The sequence below is a fragment of the Camellia sinensis genome, chromosome 1 (assembly GCF_055761805.1).
Source record: "Camellia sinensis isolate YWXY chromosome 1, ASM5576180v1, whole genome shotgun sequence".
Lineage (NCBI taxonomy): Eukaryota > Viridiplantae > Streptophyta > Magnoliopsida > Ericales > Theaceae > Camellia > Camellia sinensis.
Window position 1 is genome coordinate 33,049,895 of NC_138961.1, and position 21,963 is coordinate 33,071,857.

The 21,963-nt window shown below is 43.1% G+C and overlaps 1 pseudogene; it reads left to right on the forward strand.

Annotated features, from left to right (window-relative positions):
* Positions 1–11,475, forward strand: part of LOC145790401 (uncharacterized) — a 40,574-nt pseudogene extending 29,099 nt beyond the window's left edge.
* The last annotated feature ends 10,488 nt before the right edge of the window (positions 11,476–21,963 follow it).

A 21,963-nucleotide genomic window follows, 5' to 3' on the forward strand; every position in this document is an offset into this window, starting at 1 on the left:
ATTTAAAGAATTGAAGACTTAACTCCAGGAAATCTTGGACAAAGGTTTCATTCGACCTAGTACCTTACCCTGGGGAGCTCCAGTACTATTCGTAAAGAAAAAAAATGGCACGATGAGGTTATGTGTTGATTACCGAAAGCTGAACAAAGTCACCATCAAGAATCGGTACCCCTTGCCATGAATTGATGACTTGTTCGATTAACTACAAAGCTCCCAAGTATTCTTGAAAATTGACTTGCGTTCTGGCTACCATCAACTAAAAGTCAAAACGGAAAGCATCGAAAAGACTACCTTCAGAACCCGTTATGGGCACTACGAGTTTCTCATCATGCCATTTTGGCATCACAAATGCCCCAACAGCCATCATTGACCTCATGAATCGAGTGTTCAAACCCTATCTTGATGAGTTCGTCATCGTCTTCATTGACGACATTCTCATATACTCTAAGTCACCGAAAGACCATGAGCAGCACTTACGAACGGTTCTACAAACACTACGTGATCACAAACTTTATGCCAAGTTGTAGAAATGTGAATTCTGGATCACTAGTGTACACTTCCTCGGTTACGTCATTAACAAAGATGGCATCTCAGTTGACCTCCAGAAAGTTACATCAATTGTAGATTGGTCACGACCTATTAATGTGTCAGAAATTCAAAGTTTCTTGGGTCTAGCTGGCTATTACCGATGTTTCGTGCAAGATTTCTCAAAGATAACATCACCCTTGACCCAGCTAACTCAGAAGAACACACCCTTTGAATGGATTGACAAACAGGAGCGTTGCTTTCAAGAATTAAAAAGTTAACTTGTGTCTGCTCCTATAATAGCACTCCCTATAGGAGTAGATGGGTTTGTAATTTATAATGATGCCTCATACAATGGTTTGGGTTGTGTTCTTATGCAAAATGGAAAAGTCATTGCTTATGCCTCATGCCAACTAAAGACTCATGAGAAAAACTACCCAACTCATGATCTAGAATTAGCTGCGGTGGTCTTCGCCTTCAAGATCTGGCGTCATTATCTCTACGGTGCAACTTGCGAAATTTACATTGATCACCAGAGTCTTAAATATCTGTTCACACAGAAGGAACTGAATATGAGGCAATGACGGTAGCTAGAATTTATGAAAGACTATGATGTAGAAATCCGTTACCATCTAGGCAAAGCTAACGTGGCGGTAGACGCACTGAGCCGAAAGATGACCAAAAATTTGGCGTGTACTCTCATTTCCCGCAAGATCAATTCCCGCAAGATCAATGGACTGCTTGCCAATATAACCATGGAACCCGCATTGATTAAAGAAATTAAAGTGCACCAATGTGAAGATAAACTTTTGAAGAGAAAGTATGAGAAGCAAAGGAGTACGCCTAATCTTGATTTCACTATAAGCAATGGGATACTAAAATTTTGGAATCGCATTTGTGTACCTGACATTTCGGAACTTAAGAAGAAGATATTGGTGGAAGCTCACAGCTCGAGATTTGCAGTCCACCCTGGCAACACAAAGATGTACCATGATCTAAAGGAATACTACTGGTGGACAAGAATGAAAAAAGACATAGCAAGCCATGTCTCCAAATGTCTACATTGTTAGCGTGTTAAAGCAGAACATCAGAGACTTGCAGGAATGCTGCAACCACTCTCTATTCCTGAATAAAAATAGGAGCACATTACTATGGACTTCGTGGCCGGGCTACCACAGTTATTTTTGAAGAATGATGCAATAAAGGTTATAGTAGACCGATTAACGAAGTCAGTACATTTTCTGCCAATCAAAATCATGTACTCCCTTAATAAGTTTGCCACTTTATACATCAAGGAAATTATTCGTTTGCATGGTACCCTAGTTTCAATCGCGTCTGACCGAGACCCCCGTTTCGTGTCTCATTTTTGGAACAAATTTCAAGAAGCTTTGGGAACCACACTAAAGTTTAGCACTACTTATCACCCACAAACTGATGAGCAATCCGAAAGAAAAATCCAAACGTTGGAAGACATGTTACGTGTATGCGTGTTGGACTTCAAAGGTAACTGGGATGAGCACTTACCTTTAGTGAAATTCACCTATAACAATAGCTACCAAGCAAGCATTGGAATAGCACTGTACGAAGCTCTGTATGGAAGGAGATGTCGATCACCTCTGTGTTGGACGAAAGTCGGGGATAGGAAACTGTTAGGACCCGAGATCGTGCAAGTCACAAGTGAGAAAATCCAACTCATCCAACAGTGAATTTGCACTGCTTAGAGTTGCCAGAAAAGCTATACAGATACATGGAGACGGAACTTGGAATTTCAAATAGGAGATCATGTGTTCCTTAAGATCTCACCAACAAGAGGAGTTACCTGATTTGGAAAGTAAGGAAAGTTAAACCCACGTTACATCGGGCCATTCGAGATACTGGAAAGGATTGGTCCTATAGCCTATCGCCTTGCACTACCACTTGAACTATCCAATGTCCACAATGTGTTTCATGTTTCAATGCTTCAGCGGTATCTTCGAGATCCAGAACATATTATTGATTATGAAAACCTGGAAGTTAGAGAGGATCTCTCTTATGAAGAGCAACCAGTGTTGATTCTCGATCGTCGTAATCAAGTTCTCCAAAACAAGACCATACCGTTGGTAAAAGTTTTATGGTGAAATCATCATATCAAAGAAGCTACGTAGGAAACGGAAAGTCAAATGTGAGCTAAATACCCATACCTCTTCGAAAATTAAGGTACGTCAAGTTTGGGGGCAAACTTCTATTTAAGAGGGGAGAAATGTGACACCCTAAATATTTAATTAATACCACAACCAACCACAATTAATGATAATAATAATAAGAAGAACAATAATAATGGAAATAATAAAATAAACAAGTTATATGAGCTATGTAAATTAATTTGCCATTGTGGTTATCAAATATATGATGAAGAGATTTATTTGGGGGCTAAGTTAATCACTAATTAATGTGAGAAGATTGGCATGTGTAGATATAATTAAGCAAATTAAGTACCATTAATTACAAATATTGCAAATCTGCTGAGATGAAGGAGTGGGAGCCATCTGCACCACCTAGGATTAGGGAGGGGAGGTGATTCATCACCTTAGGGCCATTAGATAGGATGAGTCATCACCTAAGTTATGTGTATAAAAATGGGGGAGGTAATGTGAAGTGAGTACAAACGGAAAAACAAGGAAGAAAAAAGAAAAAGAAAAAAAGAAATAATCAGCAAAAAAAAAAAAAAATAGAGAGCAAGGGAAGGGCCGAAAACCAACGGAAATAGGAAGGAATTAGTAAGACTTAATCTTAAGGTGAGTTACATCATACCTTGAGTCACCATAATATATTTTACGTATGTTTTGACTTACTATAATTTATTTTATACAAGTTATATTTTATAAAATATATTAATATTTCAATTTCGTGAATTAATTTCTGAACTCTATTTGTTTAAAATGAAACCCATTGATATATTTGATAAAATTTTTAAAAATATTTGACTATGACCTTATAAACAATTATATTTTGTAAGTACTATCACGGGAGTCCCACGCTTTGGGGGACTTAAATAACCATTGGCCTTATTTGGCTACTTTGTGGCCTTTTGTTTGTCATGGATCCATTGACCTCTATTCTGACCGTCACTTCTGTGACCGCTATTCTGTTTTGTTCTGTATCGTAGTTATGGTTATTTATTTACGTAATTTTTGTATTCTAGTGTCTGCCACTTTGAATAATTTGTTTATTCAAATTGAGTTACGTAAATATTTTAACCTAACTAACTATCCATGGTTATTTTGTATTCCCTATACTCTCGGCATAATATTTCTCACTCTACTGTGTGCTTATAGCAGTTACCCTTTTAGGTGACGAGATGTAAGGAAGACCCGTAACCTCATGTAGTGGAACCTGAACAAGAATTGATGTTGATCCATTATTTTGTTATATTTTTTTTATTTTTTATTTTTTTACTGAGGGCCAGTCACTGCATAATAAAAACATAAATAAAAGTCCTGTATATGTATTTTCTTTTATCAAATAATAGAATGGAATTAATTTTTTGCATTTAACTTTTTTTTTTACTTTTATTTTGCCTTTGCCTGTGTCACTTAATTTTTTAAGATTAGAATTAATTAGTAAGTTGTGATTCCAACTTTAAGTCCCTAGGATTGAGTCGTGACAAGTAAAGGAGTGGCAGTTGCTACGGAATTAGAAATGGCAGATGTGGAGATAGCTGTTCTGGATAAAGACAATATGGAAAACTCGGAGCAAAAAGACAAAGTAGAGATTGATGAGATAAAACCAGAAAATGATGACGTAGGGAATAAATCACTGTTGATGTCAGATCTCGAGCTGGCAGGGCCTGATGCACTGTCCCGACCACCGGTGCCCAATGAGACTGCCACCTCAGCAAGATGAAAAAGTTGTAAAAGAAGAGCAACATAACAAAGAGACGCCACCTGAGAAGGTGGACAAAGTGGAGGAAGATGAATCAGACAAGGGCAACATGAGAAATCGAGCCTTAGCTCTGAGAGAAACAAAGAACTGATAATATATGGTCACAAAAATATTTGTCAGCCTCAAACAAAAAGCAGAAGAGCTTTGTAATGGGGAATAATATGACTGTATGGGAAAGAAATAAACCTTCTCGTATAATCCTGTTGATCAAATCTGCGCTCCTCCGTACGACGTCGCTTTACTCCCTGAAAACACAAATGTGAGCTAGCCGGGAGGTGTGTGCCGGATACCTCTCTGATGCCTAAGTCAGCAAAATAGACAAATAGACAAAAGCTCTGTGTATTCGAGAATCAAAGTTGTGTTACCTCTCCGTAGGTGATGTTTATGAGCTTTTGTAGGTTCCGTGTGGCATAATCCTAGTAGGACTTTTACTCCTCCATATAGAGTCCTCCTAGGATTCATATTCCTGAAAGATAATGCTTATCTTTCAACACCCCCTTCACTGCACAAACCAAGTGAGATGGTTTTACCATGGTCGGAATTCTGTGACCGAGGTAAACATGGCTATGCTAAGTCGCAGACTAGACCGAACTATACTTAGTTCGATTCTTCCTTTCACTGCTCTTACCTCGGTTCTACCTGCACAAACCGTGCTAACCATAATGTTAGTTTAGACCATGCTTAACAATTAGCTAGGTCTGACCGAGCTAGCTGCACCATGCCACGACCGAGCTAACTCGGGCGATCGAACAATCCACAGTACTCTCCTGGACCGATAATAACAATAGGCTCTCTGGGACCGGACTAATCATCAAGGCTCTAGGACCGGACTAACTTCAAAGCCTCTTTACTCAGCCCTTTGTATTGTGGCCCATAACGGCCCATTGCCCAGCTCGGCCCAATTTTCATATAAATTACCCTTTCAATTGCCCTTAATTCCATCTGCGCAGCATGATAGGGATTACCTTGTCTACCATCCGAGCTAAAAACTTCTTTAGCCTTTCCGACCAAGCTAAAAAACTCTTTTAGCTTTTCTAGCCGAGCTAAATTTACGCCGGATTTACCTGCCCGGTCAAAACGTCTCTTCAATCACAGAGACTGAATCGCTTCTTATTCCAAGGACACGCGGCATGGTCTTATTGGCTAAAGGTAGCTGTCACGCCGTCTTTGTACCTCGTGTTTTTTGAACAGTTCCCGCCTTTTTCCCTTCTCTTTTCACAAAACAAGCCCTAATGCTTTGAATCATTCACTTTACTATTCAACTTCTCTCTCTTGCGAGTCTCTGACATTCCTCGACCCTGAGCTTGTTGAGTTCGTGTTCTTCTCTGTCTTTGCTTCCATCTTCAGTTTCCTCCTCTTGACCTGGTAAGCTACTCAAATCTGTTTTGTTTTTGTTTTTTTTACAATCCACAGCATATTGTTTTGTCTTTTTGTAAAACACATTTTCTGCTTGGTCATGCATTTTTCTGGAAAAAACTTAGCAATAGAACAACTTGAACTCACGAAACAATCTGTAGAAACACTGGGTTTGATCCCAAAATCACATGTAATCGAACTAGGAAGTTGTTTGTAGTTGCTGTCCATCTAGCCAGACTATCCAACCCAACTAACATTTCACATACCCGTAGTTTCAACAAGTCAAACCATCTTTTGTTTCAACTTAGCCGGGCTAACAAACCGTACTAAGTCTGCGCAAGTGTGCTTGAAAGTCTCAACCACGACTGAGCTACAACTTGGGGCTAAACCAGCTTTCTTAGTTCAGACCGTACTAAGAATGCTGCCCCTATAGGCTCAACCGGGCTAACAAAACCCTTGATCACACCGAGCTAACAGACCCCTTCCTTTAACCGTGCTAAGACACGAAGTAATTCTCACAGCCGAGCTAGGACTTCATTTAACTTGCTTGTGTTTCTTTTAGCACGGTCCAATGATCTGTGCTTAACACCTTTGTTCTTCACTTTGCAGACTTAAGTTGCCTAGGTACTCCTTTGAGCACTCAACCGAGCTACTCGGCATCATCCTTCGACCGAGCTAACATTCAAGTATAATTTATTCATAACTTAGACCATAAATGGGAAAGTATAGGTTTTTAGTTAACTCTCTTGGTGCAATAGCTGAATTTCGCAAGGACTACCAAATCCCAGATGATGCCACCTTTCTTTAGCCGAGCTAGACACCATCCCCTGGGGAAAACAAGGTTTTGTCCACTTTAACGTTATTTCCATTGTGGAGTGCGGTTTACGTTTCCCTGTACAGCCTTTACTTTGTAAATTCCTTAGGCAAACTAGGATATGCCCCACCCAACTTTCCACAAATTCATACTGCATAATTAATGGTATAACCGAACTAAACCGCCGAGCTGGCATTAACCTCGGCTTAGCCGAACTCTTCCATAAATATTCCATAGGATCAAAAGAAGATGGTTGGGTCTATTATCTAAGAATACGCCGCCGTCGAGAGAAAATAATAAAGGACACATCGGATAAAGATTTGAACGATGATGATTTTTTCTGGGTATCTGGGAATTTTGAAGACCTCCAAGCCCAGATTCCAGGCCGTAGTATAAACTGGAAGAAAGGAACCCCTGGTATAATTACCTCGGCTTCTTTGTATACCTCTCTTTATTTCAGTTTTCTGTTCCTGAACCGAACTGACAGTTTGTACTCTTTATGCAGATTCGGCCTACCTTAAGTCTCTATACAGTTACCCTAATCTAAACACTCTTCGCGCCGCACTACGATACCTTGAAAGAAGTTGGGCCAAACTACTGAATTTTGAGTCGACGTATAGATATAGCAACCGATGAAAAGTCAGAGTAATCGATTTCTTGCTGGAAGCCTCTCCAGAACCGGATCCATCCTTGCCTGAGATCAACTTGGTCCAAACTACTGTCGAAAAAGAGATGGCAAAGAGGAACAGAGTAAGGGCCCTCCTAACCGAAACCAACCGAGCCGAGGTACCACCGTCCAACCAGGCTCAGGAGACCATGGTGGCCCTTCCATCTCAACAACCTTCCTCATCTCGCCCAAGCAAGCGTGCCCGGACTACCCAAACCGAGCAACGTCTAGTTGATGAAGACAAAACCCTTCTTCCACCAAGCCCTCCACCGAGCTCGCAACCGGAGCATTCCGACCGGGCTAGCTCCTCCAAGTGGGTACCCAAAATCACTTTTCAGAACCGAGCTATTCAGGACACTGACTCAGTGGTCGCTGAAAAAGATCACTTAATGGCATTCAATCTTGCCAAGAGTGTTTGCCTACCAGCAGACATGGAGCATCATAAAAATTTGACCGAGCTAAAGGCCATCCGTTCGGCCACAAAATCCATGGTGCTTGTAAGTAGCTTCCTTTGCTGTTTTTTCTAAGTTGCGCGACTTTCTATTCGGTTTTACTACAAGTCTCTTCCCATTCTTTTTCAGGCCATGCAAAAGAACCACATTGCTCATAAGGGCGTGCTGGAGCTTCGTAAGACAGCAAGGCAAGCCATGACCGAAGTAACCGAGAAAACAACCGAGCTAGAAGAAGCCAGGAAGCAAATAGCCGAGCTAAAAACTAAGAACGGTCGTCTGACTGGTCTTGTTAACTCGGCTGAAGCAGACAAACAAAAGGCTGCAGCCGAGATGAAAGACAAATATCTGCGGGAGCTGGCGAAGCTTGAAGGCAAAAAGAACGTCGAGATCGAAAAGCTAAAGAAGAGTGTGGATGACGCCGAGCTCTGGGGTTACAAGGAGGGGGAGGCGACTTACATTAAACAATATGAAGCTGCCAAGGATCTCTTCTTCAAATGCGGTTGGAGGGCGGTTGTAGTGCAGCACGGTCACGATCCAGAGACTGAGGTCTTCAACGCTCCTGCATACTTTATATCGAGCTCCATGACGGAATATGCTGCTGCCCTACAGCAACAATTTCTTGAAGATTCTGATGACGAAGAAGAGACCATGCCTAATGATACCCCGGTCGTCAATGAGCCTGTCAATCAGTCAGCTCGGTTGGAGCCAGTGATGGAAGATCTAACTGATGAGCTGCCTACTGAAACCGCACTCCCAACCGAGACCGTGCTCCCGAATGAAACCGGGCTCCGGGTTGAACTTGATGCTGATCTTGATGATCTGTTTGCTTGACTGTTTCTCCTTTTGTTGCTTGATTTCAGTATTTTCTTCTTTTCTTTGTTGGACACAAATTGTAACCGGGCTGCGGCCCCTCCTTTGTATTTGCATTGAACTTGCCAATGAAAATCTTCTTTTGTTCTAACTTTTTTTTTTTTCGGTTTACTTCCCTGCTTGTACTTGCTTTCTTATTACAATTTGAATGAAGTAGACCATTCTCTAGCCGAGATTTATTTATCCCGGTCTTAACTTTGCAGACTAACTGGATATACCTGCCAACCACTCTTTAGCCGAGATCCTTACCTCGGCTGAAGAGTACTAAGAGTTGGTTTAATCTAGCCAACCACTCTTTAGCCGAGATCCTTACTTCGGCTGAAGAGTACTAAGAGTTGGTTTAATCCAGCTAACCACTCTTTAGCTGAGATCCTTACCTCGGCTGAAGTGTACTAAGAGTTGGTTTAATCCAGCCAACCACTCTTTAGCCAAGATCCTTACTTCGGCTGAAGAGTGCTAAGAGTTGGTTTAATCCAGCCAACCACTCTTTAGCCGAGATCCTTACCTCGGCTGAAGAGTACTAAGAGTTGGTTTAATCCAGCCAACCACTCTTTAGCCGAGATCCTTACTTCGGCTGAAGAGTACCAAGAGTTGGTTTAATCCAGCCAACTACTCTTTAGCCGAGATCCTTACTTCGGCTGAAGAGTACTAAGAGTTGGTTTAATCCAGCCAACTACTCTTTAGCCGAGATCCTTACCTCGGCTGAAGAGTACTAAGAGTTGGTTTAATCCAGCCAATCTCTAGATTGGTTTTTTCCAGCCAACCCGGAGTAAAGTGTTTGGTTATTCTGACCAAACGTCCTGCAGCCTGGATCCTTATCCTGGGCTTAGGAGGGGTGTTGGTTTTTCCAGCCAACCTTTAGATTGGTTTTTTCCAGCCAATCCAGAGTAAAGTGTTTGGTTATTCCGACCAAACGTCCTGCAGCCTGGATCCTTATTCTGGGCTTAGGAGGGGTATTGGTTTTTCTAGCCAACCTTTAGATTGGTTTTTCCGGCCAACCTAAAGTAAAGTGTTTGGTTATTCCGACCAAACGTCCTGCAGCCTGGATCCTTATCCTGGGCTTAGGAAGGGTGTTGATTTTTCTAGCCAACCATTCTTTCAATGCCCCTAGCCTACTAAAACAATTTTTACAGAACAAAAACACTGATGCTGAAAAGAAAACTACTTGCTTTATTGGGGAAAAGAAAAATTACAAGTATTTTAAAGTAAAGCTAAAAATAAAATAGTTTGAGATTGGCAGTGTTCCATGGTCTGGGAATTGCTTTGCTATCTTCGTCTTCCAAGTGGTAAGCACCTTTTCCTGCTAATCCGACCACTTTGTAAGGTCCTTCCCAATTAGGCCCTAATTTGCTATCTCCTGGGACCAAGGTGTTTCCCATTACTTTGCGCAATACCCAATCTCCGATTATGAATTGTCTTGGATGTATGGTCTTGTTGTATTTCCTAGATAACTCTTGTTGGTATAAGGCAATGTGAACCAGTGCTTTTTCTCTTCTTTCTTCGGCGAGGTCGAGCTTCAATGCTATGGCTTCTCCATTCAAGTCTGGATCAAAATTTTTGCTTCTAATTATGGGGAGGCCAACTTCCAGCGAGATTACTGCTTCCATGCCATAGGCTAAGGAGAATGGTGTTTCTCTTGTTGATCGTCGAGGTGTGGTGCGGTAAGCCCATAAAACATGAGGAAGCTCTTCAGCCCATTTTCCTTTTGCTCTTTCTAACCTTTTCTTCAGTCCATCCAAGATGACCTTGTTTGACGCTTCCGCCTGGCCGTTGGCTTGGGGATATGCCGGTGTAGAATTATAGAATTCTATCTTGTATTCTTCACAAAAGCCTCTAAAGATTCTACCATCAAACTGGGTGCCGTTGTCTGATATTAGGGCTTTAGGTATGCCGAATCGAGTAATGATATTCTACCAGACGAACTTCTTCACATCTTTTTCCTTGATTGATGCCAATGCTTCTGCTTTCACCCACTTTGTGAAGTAGTCTGTTGTTGCGAGAAAGAACTTCTTGTTTTCGGGTGCTGTTGGAAGTGGTCCTACTATGTCCAAGCCCCACATTGCAAAGGGCCATGGGCTGGTCAATGGTAGGAGTTCTCTGGCCGGCTGATGTATTTGGTGTGCGAACTTCTGACATTTCTCGCACTTCTTCACATATTTCTCCGAGTCTGCTTGCATGTATAGCCACCAGTATCCTTGTGAAATGGCTCTGTAGGCTAACGAGCTTCCTCCTTGGTGGGTTCCGCACATGCCTTCGTGTATCTTAAACAAGAATGCTTCCACTTTATTGGGGTGGACACACTTTAGATAAGGTCCTGTGAATGACTTTTTGTACAATACCATAGATGGGGAGAGCCAAAATCACTGTGACTTTGCCCTAATTTTGTTGGCTTCTTTCTTTTCTTCTGGTAAGATGCCATCTTTTAAGAATAGTATGATGAGATCCATCCATGAGGGGTCTAGTTCGGCGCAACATACCTCTTCTGCTTCGGGGTCTTCAATGCTTGGTCTTGGTAAGTAGTCAATTAACAACGGATGAGGGATGGATGTATCTGCCATTGAAGCAAAGCCTGCTAGTTCGTCTGCTCTGCTGTTTTCCTCCCTGCCAATCTGTTCTATCCTAACTACTTCAAATTTCTTGATCTCTTTTCTGACTAAGTCTTGATACTTAGTCATCCTGTCATCCTTTGCCTCGTAGTCGCCTGAAATTTGGTTTACCACCAGCTGTGAGTCGCTGTAAACCATTAGTTCGGTGGCCTTCATGTAGGATGCTAATTTGAGACCTGCAAGAAGCGTTTCATACTCCGCTTCGTTGTTTGATGCTGGGAATCCAAGGTTGGATGCTCCATCCACAACCACGCCGTCTGGTGAGATGAGGACTATGCCAAGTCCTGCACCATGCCGGTTGGATGCTCCATCTACAAAGAGCTTTCACATCTCTCTGACGAACAATTTCCAGCAAGTGGAGGGATCAGATGATGCCGTGGGGTCAAGAATGTCGCCAGTGTTTTCTTCAAGGTCCATACTTGCTGTCTGCCCCTCGCTAGCTGATTGAACCAAGCCTTTATTTGTTGGTGAGACTTGGCTTGGTGTAGCATGGTTCGCTTCTACCTTGCTCTCTTTACTCTGGTCTGCCTTGGGGTCCGACTGAGTATCCTGCACCAGGGGTTGTGCTATTCCGGCGTCAACTTCCATCCTTAGTTTGGTTGTATTAGTCAGGTCAACTAGGCAGATATGATGACTTCCAGGAGTAAATTCTGCGACAAAGTCTGCCAAAGCTTGGGCCTTTATTGCGGTTCAGGGTTGGAACTTGATGTCGAATTGTCCCAACTCTACTGCCCACTTCAAGATTCGCCCAGAAAAGTTTGCCCTCTCAAACAAAGCTTTTAATGGGAAAGCTGTGAGGACGACTATGGTGTGGGCGTGGAAGTAGTACGACAACTTCCTTGAGGCCATCATTAAGGCCAAGGCCAGTTTTTCCAGTGGCAAGTACTTCATTTCGGCGCCCAGCAATGTTTTGCTGACATAATAAACGGGCAGATGTTGGATTCCTTCTGCACGGACCAATACTGCGCTAATTACGTGCTGAGAGACTGTCAGGTACAGGAAGAGTTTTTCTCCAAGTATTGGGGTGACAAGCAGTGGTGGAGAAGACATGTATTCCTTCAAGTTTTCCAGAGCGCGGTCGCATTCTTCGTCCCACTCGAACTTGGCTTTCAATGCTAGAAAAAATGGTCGTAGTCTGTCTGACGACCAGCTAATGAATCGGTTGAGTGCGGCTGCCATGCCGGTGAGATGCTGCACTTCTTTTACTGAGTTAGGCCTCTCCAGGTCCTGAATAGCTTTGATCTGGGAGGGATCTGCCTCTTTACCCCGGTTGGTCACCAGGAAGCCCAGGAATTTGCCAGATCTTACACCAAGCGCGCACTTAGATGCATTAAGGCGCAACCTGTGTCTCTTCAGAATCTGGAACATCTCACCTAGGTCCCTTAGATGGTCGTTCTCATCCTTGCTTTTGACCACCATATCGTCGATGTAAGCTTCCATTGTTCTGCCTAACAACGGCTCAAACATCTTGGTGACCATTCTTTGGAATGTTGCCCCTGCGTTCTTTAGGCCAAAGGGCATGACCTTGTAGCAATACAGTCCTCTTGGAGTTATAAAGGACGTGACCTCCTGGTCTGGTTCGTACATGGCGATTGATGGTAGCCTCTGTACGCATCTAGAAAGCTAAGTCGATTGTGCCCGCCGTTAGGTCTACAAATTGATCTATCCGTGGTAGGGGGAAGCTGTCCTTTGGGCATGCTTTGTTGACTGTCTTATAGTCGACGCAGACATGCCATTTGTCATTCTTTTTTGGCACCACGATTGTGTTGGAAATCCATCTGGGGTAGTGCACCTCTCTGATAGCTCCTGCCTCTAGCAGATTTCCCACTTCTTCCGCCACTATTTCGGCGTGGTGGAGTGCCGATCTGCGAGTGCGCTGAATGATTGGTCTGGCGGATGGGTGGACATTGAGTTGGTGACATATGAAGGTTGGATCAATGCCTGGCATGTCGTAGGGTGTCCAGGCGAACATTTCGATGTTAGAGGTCAAGAATTCCAAGACCTCTAATCTCTCAGTGCTGGATAACGACAAACTGAGCAAAAAGAACTTATCCGGGTTATTTTCATCTATTCTTACCTCTACCAAGTCTTCCACCGCTTTTTGATCATCTGCTTTGCCGATATCTGCGAACAGTTCATTGCTCTCAGGTTCTTCCATTGAATGAACATATCCCTTGGCAGCGCGACTGCCATTAACCGTGACAAAGCATTGCTTGGACATAATTTGGTCTCCAAAGACCTCTTCAATTACTCCGGCTTCGTTGGGGGACCGCGTTACTTGATGGTAGGATGATGCTACTGATTTCATGGCATGGAGCCATGTTCTTCCCAAGATTATCTTGTAAGTGGAAGGGACCTTCAACACCCAAAATTCCACTTGTTTTGTCACGTTTCCTGCCTTGACTGGAAGGATGATCTTGCCGACTGGCCACTCTGGCATTGAGTTGAATCCGATCAGGGGGGACACAGCTGGTGCCAAGTCTTTGTCATCCAATTTTAGTTGTTTGAAGGTGTCGTAGTACATTATCTCACATGAGCTCCCTTGGTTAATCAAAATCCGCTTGACGTCGAAATCCTTGACTCGGAGAGTGACGACCAGTGCATCATTGTGAGGGCAGTATATTCTTTCCAAGTCCTTGTCTGAAAAAGACATACGTTCGTGGCCTCTGTTCTCCCCTTTTTGATGGTAGGTTGGGCGCGTAGTACCTCTCTTATGTTCTTAGCCTTTTTGATCATACCCCTGAGCTCACATACACGCTCAGGTTCACATATCCCATGTATTATGTTTATCAAGCCTTGAGGTGGGGCGTCGATTGGCATTCTGTTCGGGTGGTTGTCATTCTGGAGGGCTGGCTGCACCCCTCCTTCAATGTATTTGTCCAAGTGACCGGCCGCCACCAACTCCTCTAAATGTTGTCTCAATGGTGTACAATTTTCAGTGCGGTGCCCCTTTTCTTTATGGAAGGTACACCGTGATCTTTCATCGTAGTCCTTCTGAGCCTCTCCTAGCTTGGCAGGCTATCTGACGAAAGGTTCATCGCGTATCTCGCTTAGAATCTGGTAGATTGGCTTTTTGAATACCGTGGTAATGGTAGTGCGGATTCTCAACCATCTTTTATCCTGGTCTTTTCCGTTGTCCCGCCTGCCTCGTCCGTTTTTGTTCGGACGTTCTACCGTATTGACCTTTGCCGCGGTCTTTTTATCTGGTACTGCGGTCGTGCTAGACGTTGCTTTAGGACGGGTGCCATCTTCTTCAACCCGAATGTGCTGGTGCACTCTCTCCATTAAGGCTTCCATCGTGAGAGGCGGTGTCATAGTGATTGAGTCCCTTAGTCTGTTCCCGACTGGAAGGCCTCTTTTGTACTGTGCGATGGCGAGATTGGTAGGGCAGTTCCCAATCTGGTTGAAGGTCTCCCAGTAGCGGCTATTGTAGGATCTTAATGACTCTTTTTCGCCCATGTCGACGGAGAGCAGTTAATCAATTTTCACCAGGGTTTTGGTGTTCGTTCTGAACCTTGTTACGAACGCCTCCGCCAATTGCGCCCGGGAGGCTATGCTGCCTTCTGGAAGTTTTTCGAACCAAGTCAAGCCTAGGTCACCAAGGCTTGATAGGAAGAGGATGCACATTAAAGCCTCGTTTTGTCGATATACCGCCATAACCTGGCGGAAGTGGCTTAGGTGCATATAAGGGTCTGTCTTCCCTTCGTACGTGGTAAATTTAGGCTGGATGAAGCCTGAGGGTAATGATGCGTTCTCAATCGCTGGAACGAATGGCGAGCTATGTAGTCTTGCCAATGCTTTATCTGTTGGTTCGTAGGCAAGGTGTGGTACTGGCATTCCAACCTCGACGCTTCCATGCGTCCGAGGAGCCAACCGCCGAAGGGCTGAAACTCTGTGTGGATTGCATGTCCTAGCATCTTCCTTCTGTCGCGCCTTTTTTTCAAGCACGGTCCGTAATTCAGACGATTTAGGCAACTCCGTTTGCTTGGATGATGTTTGGTGCGTGTGAGGGCCGATAGGTACTTCCCTCTGTGTAAGACCTTAGTGATCTCGTTCTCTCAAACCTGGAGTAATGAGTTCTGGAAGTCCTTGATTGAGTGTCGCTCGTCCTGAGGCTTCTACTCTCTGTTCGCGATGTCGTGGTATGCCTACTACGATTTTCTGAGTGGTGAGGAGGCGCATTGCCTTTGCGCCCCTCTCCTGTCGCTACCCCTTTTCCCTTGATCTGGCGCATTATGGCCTCCATGTCCGCTGCCATCTTCCTTATCAATTCATCTTGCTCGTTCACGCGGTCATCCAGAACTTAAGGATCAATCCTCCGCCTTTGTCTATCAGGACTTTGTGAACGAGAGTAACGGGGGCTGTTAGTCCGCCTCCTCCCCCTTGTATCCCTCCTGGGATTCTGCCGCTGTGGCTCCAAGTCCGCCATGGGAGGGATAGAAGGTAGGCTTTCGTGCCTTGCACCCCCCCTCTGGTGTTTGTCCGTCGATGGCAGACTGCGGAAAATCTTCGTTGTGCGCCATTGCTTCTAAAGAGGAAAAGCTTGATCAAGAGGTTTTGTTCTAGTCTGATATTCCCACAGACAGTGCCAATTGTACAGGAAAGAAATAAACCTTATCGTATAATCCTGTTGATCAAGTCTGCGCTCTTCCGTACGACGTCACTTTACTCCCTGAAAACACAAATGTGAGCTAGCCGGCGGGTGTGTGCCGGATACCTCTCTGATGCCTAAGTCAGCAAAATAGACAAATAGACAAAAGTTCTGTGTATTCGAGAATCAAAGTTGTGTTACCTCTCCATAGGTGATGTTTGTGAGCTTTTGTAGGTTCCGTGTGGCATAATCCTAGTAGGACTTTTACTCCTCCATGTAGAGTCCTCCTAGGATTCATATTCCTGAAAGATAATGCTTATCCTTCAACACCCCCCCTCACTGCACAAACCAAGTGAGATGGTTTTACCATGGTCGGAATTCTGTGACCGAGGTAAACATGGCTATGCTAAGTCGCAGACTAGACCAAACTATACTTAGTTCGATTATTCCTTTCACTGCTCTTACCTCGGTTCTACCTGCACAAACCGTGCTAACCATAGTGTTAGTTTAGACCGTGCTTAACAATTAGCTAGGTCTGATCGAGCTAGCTGCACCATGCCACGACCGAGCTAACTCGGGCGACCGAACAATCCGCAGTACTCTCCTGGACCGATAATAATAATAGGCTCTCTGGGACCGGACTAATCATCAAGGCTCTAGGACCGGACTAACTTCAAAGCCTCTTTACTCAGCCCTTTGTATTGTGGCCCATAACGGCCCATTGCCCAGCTCGGCCCAATTTTCATATCAATTACCCTCTCAATGACCAAGCGGTTCATGGATTTGATCACCTACCTTTTTTGCCCGCTATAAGTGAATGTCAAGATCAAACTTCGAACAGTATTAAAATGAGAGTATAAAATATGTGATGCGTATCTCATATGAACATTCATGCTACTCTGGTAGATATATACAAAGCTGCACTAAATTGCCTCACTTCTCTCTCCACATCCTGATATTGTAGGTCATCTAGGAAGCATAGGTATGGATACGATATGATACAATGATATGATAATATTTTAAAAAATAGCATAGTGGTACGGTTAGGATGTGTTTGTCAAAATAAATAAATAAATAAATATAATAAAAATAATAATAAAATTAATAGTAATGAGTTACACATAAGCTAAAGAATGTTGAGAAAGGACACTATAATTTTATAATATAAAATACTAACCTTTAAGATTTAGGTATTACAAATTCACTATGTTTTTATCAAATAATTAAACAAAGTATTAGAAAAATATTATTGTATTTATCCTTGCAATTATAATATATTATAATGTCATGCAAGAAGTGTTACAATTCCAATTTCGTAAGAGAAGTAAAACGTGACTTGGAGTATCCGATACTTCAAAATTAATTAAGAAGTATTCGATACTTCTAATAAGTATTTAATACGTATCTGCGAGTATCTAAAGAGTATCGGTATCTGATACGGATACGATATGAATATGTCAACCTTTTTGAAATATCCGTGCTTCATAGTAGGTTATGACCAACACAAGGGACTAAGGACCATCTTGTGTTTCTTTGACTATCGTTGGACTCTAGTTGATTTCACAATTGGGTTTGAATTTAGTTAAATGCAAGCATGGATAATAACCACAAGGGATTTTTTGGACTTAAAAAAAATAAAAATCAAATCATGGTTGAAGTAATTTGATAAGATAAGTGTCGTGCCCTACTGTTTGTGAAAATTAAACGAATGGTTCTTAGATGCTTCTAAGAAGTTTTAGAGAGCCTATATATGTATATATATATATTGTTGACAATGTGTGTCTTCCTTGAGTATTAACTGAAATGAAGTGTCCTAAAATTGAGAAGTAATCATTTTATCAGCATTTATTACTTCAAAAACTGTGATTTAAAGAAAATTACACATGGTTCACTGGAAAAGGTTTCACATTTCTAATCATGGAAAATATTTTGTGGCCATATATTATCAGTGTCCATCAAACTTAAGAAGTCTATGTAAATGACTTACAAGAGAACATGTAAAGCTAATGTGATTGAGGCTGGCAAATTGAAGTGGAACAATGTGAATACCTGTGCTTCTGCACTCACTGCTTTGGATAGTAAAGTTAAATATTAAAATGGCAAGAGGAAAAATTGGAGATGCAAAACCAAGAGAGACAAAACCGATAAAATTATAGAGCATTATGAGAAATCCTCATGAGTCTAACCTCTAAGAGAAACAAAGAACTTTGAATAAGATCGCCTTCACGAGGCACTATCACGAGCGGACCAGCACAAGCGCGCCATAGCTCTGTGTAAAGGGCTGTTTCGGGATCCACAACACCAAGTATTAGGTTCCATTCAAGTAATGTACATTACAGAGAAGATAGATTCCATTACAAAGACAAATTCTTTTGAATTGATTATAGAGAAGTACATAACTCGGTTTACAGATTCTTCTTGAGACAGATTCCATTTCTGCGTAGTACATAACTCGAATCATTACAGAGGGAGAGAGACAAAGAGAAGTGTTTAGGCTTACCGATTATGAATCTCAATTAAGAATCGATCAAAATCTTCATCAATAGCAGATTAAAATCTTCAAATCTTTATCAACCTAAGATTCGAGCAAGAAAAACAATGAGATTCGAGTGAGAAAAACAGTGAGATTCGAGCGAGAATCGAGCGAGAGACAAATTTTGAGAGAGAGAGTTAGAAAGAGTTCAAATTTGAGAAATAACAAAAAAAGGGAACATAGGTCAAGTTTTATTGATTTGGTTTTTTTTTTTTTTTTTTTTTAAAAGTTAAGAACACGATTAGGGTAAGTAAAATGAGACTTTGATGTAAAAAATAATTTTTTGCGACAGTTAAATAATCAGTCGCAAAAAAAAATAGACGTAAAAAGTCATATTTCTAGTAGTGTGAGAGAGTGCTTCTTTAGTTTCATTTGCCAAATCTACTTAGTAGGTGCCTTGTTGTAGCTGATCCAACCGTCGTATCCTGGGAGACAGACGTCGAACAACCTCCAACACCCAACCGGTGAGGTGGCGAATTTATTTTAAGGAGACTATCTAGTGCAGGTTTCGGTTTACTTTCTTTTGCTATGTTTATTTTATTATGTATTTCTGTTCAATTTACTTATAATTTTCAACATAAAATTCAGATTGTTGAATATATGAATCTATTTGTTTTTTTTAATTACACCATTTTTATAACAACCGTTGGGATCTTAATATGCCTTCTGTGGGGATATATTTTCTGTGTCCCAACACGTGGCCAAGGTGACGCCGACGTGTCAGCCGAGGTGCCATGTGACCAGGTTATGATGCCGAGGTGATCTCGGCAAGGCCAGGGTTATCTCCGAGGATATCGGAATCCGAGATAAGCGGATAAGGAACAAAAGTCCTAGAATGGGAGAAGACTTCAGTTTGGGTAAGGATAAGACTCTTAGAGAGTTTATCCTAATCCTACTGGGAGTCCAAGATTAGCAGTAATCCTGAGTCCATTAGAACTAGGTTCCTATTGGGACTAGGACTGAGTTAACTATAAAAGAAAGGCACCCTCATGGGTCTAAGGTACGCAATTGATATTCTGAACAGTGAATTTAGCATTATTGATTATTTTTGAGAGATATACTGACTTGATTGTCGGAGTGCCCCCGGGTGGACGAACCACCGCCGGAATCTTCTCTTTCTGTTGCAGGTCAGCCAGGTGTCATATATTCTGCCAGTATTCTCCAGCTGAATAACTAAGTTGGCACTGTGATTGGAAAATCACTCACACAATTTGGCGCTGTCTGTGAGAAGGAAAGGAGAATAGATGGCCAGCAACGGACAGAAGGAAAAGATTGGAGACGATACTCCCGCTGGGAGTGGCAGACCTATCGACCTTGACGTCGAAGGAGACAACCGCAACATAGAAACTCGTGACCAGAATCACAGCAAGAAAGACGTCGGCCAGGATGGCGACGTACCAAAGAAGCCAGATCGAAGTGGGTACTACAATGAGGATGACCTCCAAGTATGGAAGGATAGATGCCTGCGGTGGAACGAAGAGGTAAAAGAGATGGCAAATAAATTGGCAGACCTGCAATCGGTCGTCAATTTCATGATGCAAAACAATGTCATGCAGCCATCATACCCTCTGCAGGACATACCAATTCCAGTGGCCAATGCCCAGAAGGGAGGGCAGAAGCCAAGCCCAATAGCCCCTCAACACACCAGAAGCAAAAAACACTCTCACCGACCTTCCAGGGAGGTCGGGCGAGGAGAGTCAAAGAGAGAAGAATCACGGAGGACACATAACGCAAAGGAGGCAGACCCCAAAGAACATCGACATGTTCAGAGGTAGGTGCTCTGTTTCGACACAACTCACGGAGAGAGATCGAAAAGGACCCACCATGAAGCTGAAAGTAGTATGCCGAAAAGATAGAAGTTAGGAGATAGCCGAGCTCTTGGGCGGAGCAAAGAAGACTTGAGAGATTACCTCAAGAGGAAGCAGCAGAATGCCGATGCCGAGGTAAACTCCCCTGATAAACCGAGAACACCGTTCTCAGTGGAGTTGGACAAATTTGAGGCACCGAAGAGATTCAGTATGCCGAGGTTCCAAATATACGATGGTAAGTCAGACCCCAACTTCCACATTGGATTATACCTGAACGCGATGGCATTGTATAGTGGGAATGAGTTGTTGCTCTGTAAAGTGTTCCCCTCAATGTTCGAGGAGATTGCATCAGATTGGTTTCACAAACTTCTGAAGGGAAACGTGAAGACCTGGGAAGGCCTGGCCGAGATGCTTGTGGCCAGGTTCGTGACAAACAAGCTGTAGCCATTAAGGGTGGATGCATTGATGGCCCTAAAGATCAGTAAGGATGAAGGCCTTAGGGCCTATGCAAAAAGGTACTATGAGGTGTTCAACCGAATACCAGATTGTAATCAAGAGGTGGCGGTCGTATCTTTCAAGAATGGCCTAAAAGACGACTGTCCACTACGAAAATCTTTGGCAAAGACATTGCCAAAAAGTATGGAAGAGCTTATGGCGAGAATCGAGAAGTATGCCAGAGCCAAGGAAGATACATCGGGGACTAAGGAAGCAAAGCAAGAGAAAGGAAATGGCTCGCCAAAATGAGACTGAGGTAACAATGGATTGAGCAAGCAAGAAACAAAACTGAGGGCTGCGCAGGCAGTGACAACTGTGTTTCGAATCCCAATTTACAAAGTCCTGAATCAAATTCGGAATCAACCCTATTTTAGAACAGCAGCAAAAGCACCAAGAGAATACATGGGAAGAAACCTTGGCAGACATTGTGCATACCACAATGAAAACGGACATATGACTCAAGGCTGCAGAGCCCTGAAAACACACTTGGAAGACTTGGTGAGGCAAGGCCATCTGAGAGATCTTGTCGATAAGGCCAGAACAAAGGAAGAACAGGCAAGATTGCCTCAAGCGACAGTAGCTCCACCTCCCCCAGCACAGCAACCTCAAGCAGGAGAACCTCGGGTAATTAATGTAATTCACTCAAAAGTCAGCGAAAACGAGATCAGGGGGGATACCCAGAAGGTGAAGCACTTGCAGCATGTCTACCAAGTCGGGGAGAAGAGACATCGGGCAGAGGAGTGCCAAGGGCCAGTAGTATCCTTTTCTGAAGCTGACCTCGAGATGGTGCAGCACCCGCGTAATGATGCCCTGGTAGTATCCCTCCAGGTTAGGGAATGCCAAGTAAGGCGCATCCTGACTGACCAAGGCAGCTCTTGCGACATCATGTACGTCCGATGTTACAAGGAGCTTGGCCTTCATCCAGACGATATGGAGCAATCCAATAGCCCAATAGTCGAGTTCAATGGAACGCCGACATGGCCACTAGGAACAACCAGCTTAGAGGTGCAGGCAGGCACAAGGAAGATAACAACATAGTTCACCGTAATTGACACACCATCCCCTTACAACATCATTTTGGGAAGACCATGGTTGCATGCAATGAGGGTTGTTCCCTCAACTTTGCATCAACTATTGCGGTTCCCAACAGAGCATGAGATTGAGGAGGTCAGAGGAGATCAGCTGCAGGCAAAGAATTGCTCCATGGCAGCAATGAAATCCACCTACAGCATAAGAGAACCAGAGAAGGCAGAGATCGAAGACGAAGACGTGGAGGTCTTGGAGGATGTCGGCAAGGAGCCAGCCGAGAAGAGTGAAGAAGCACT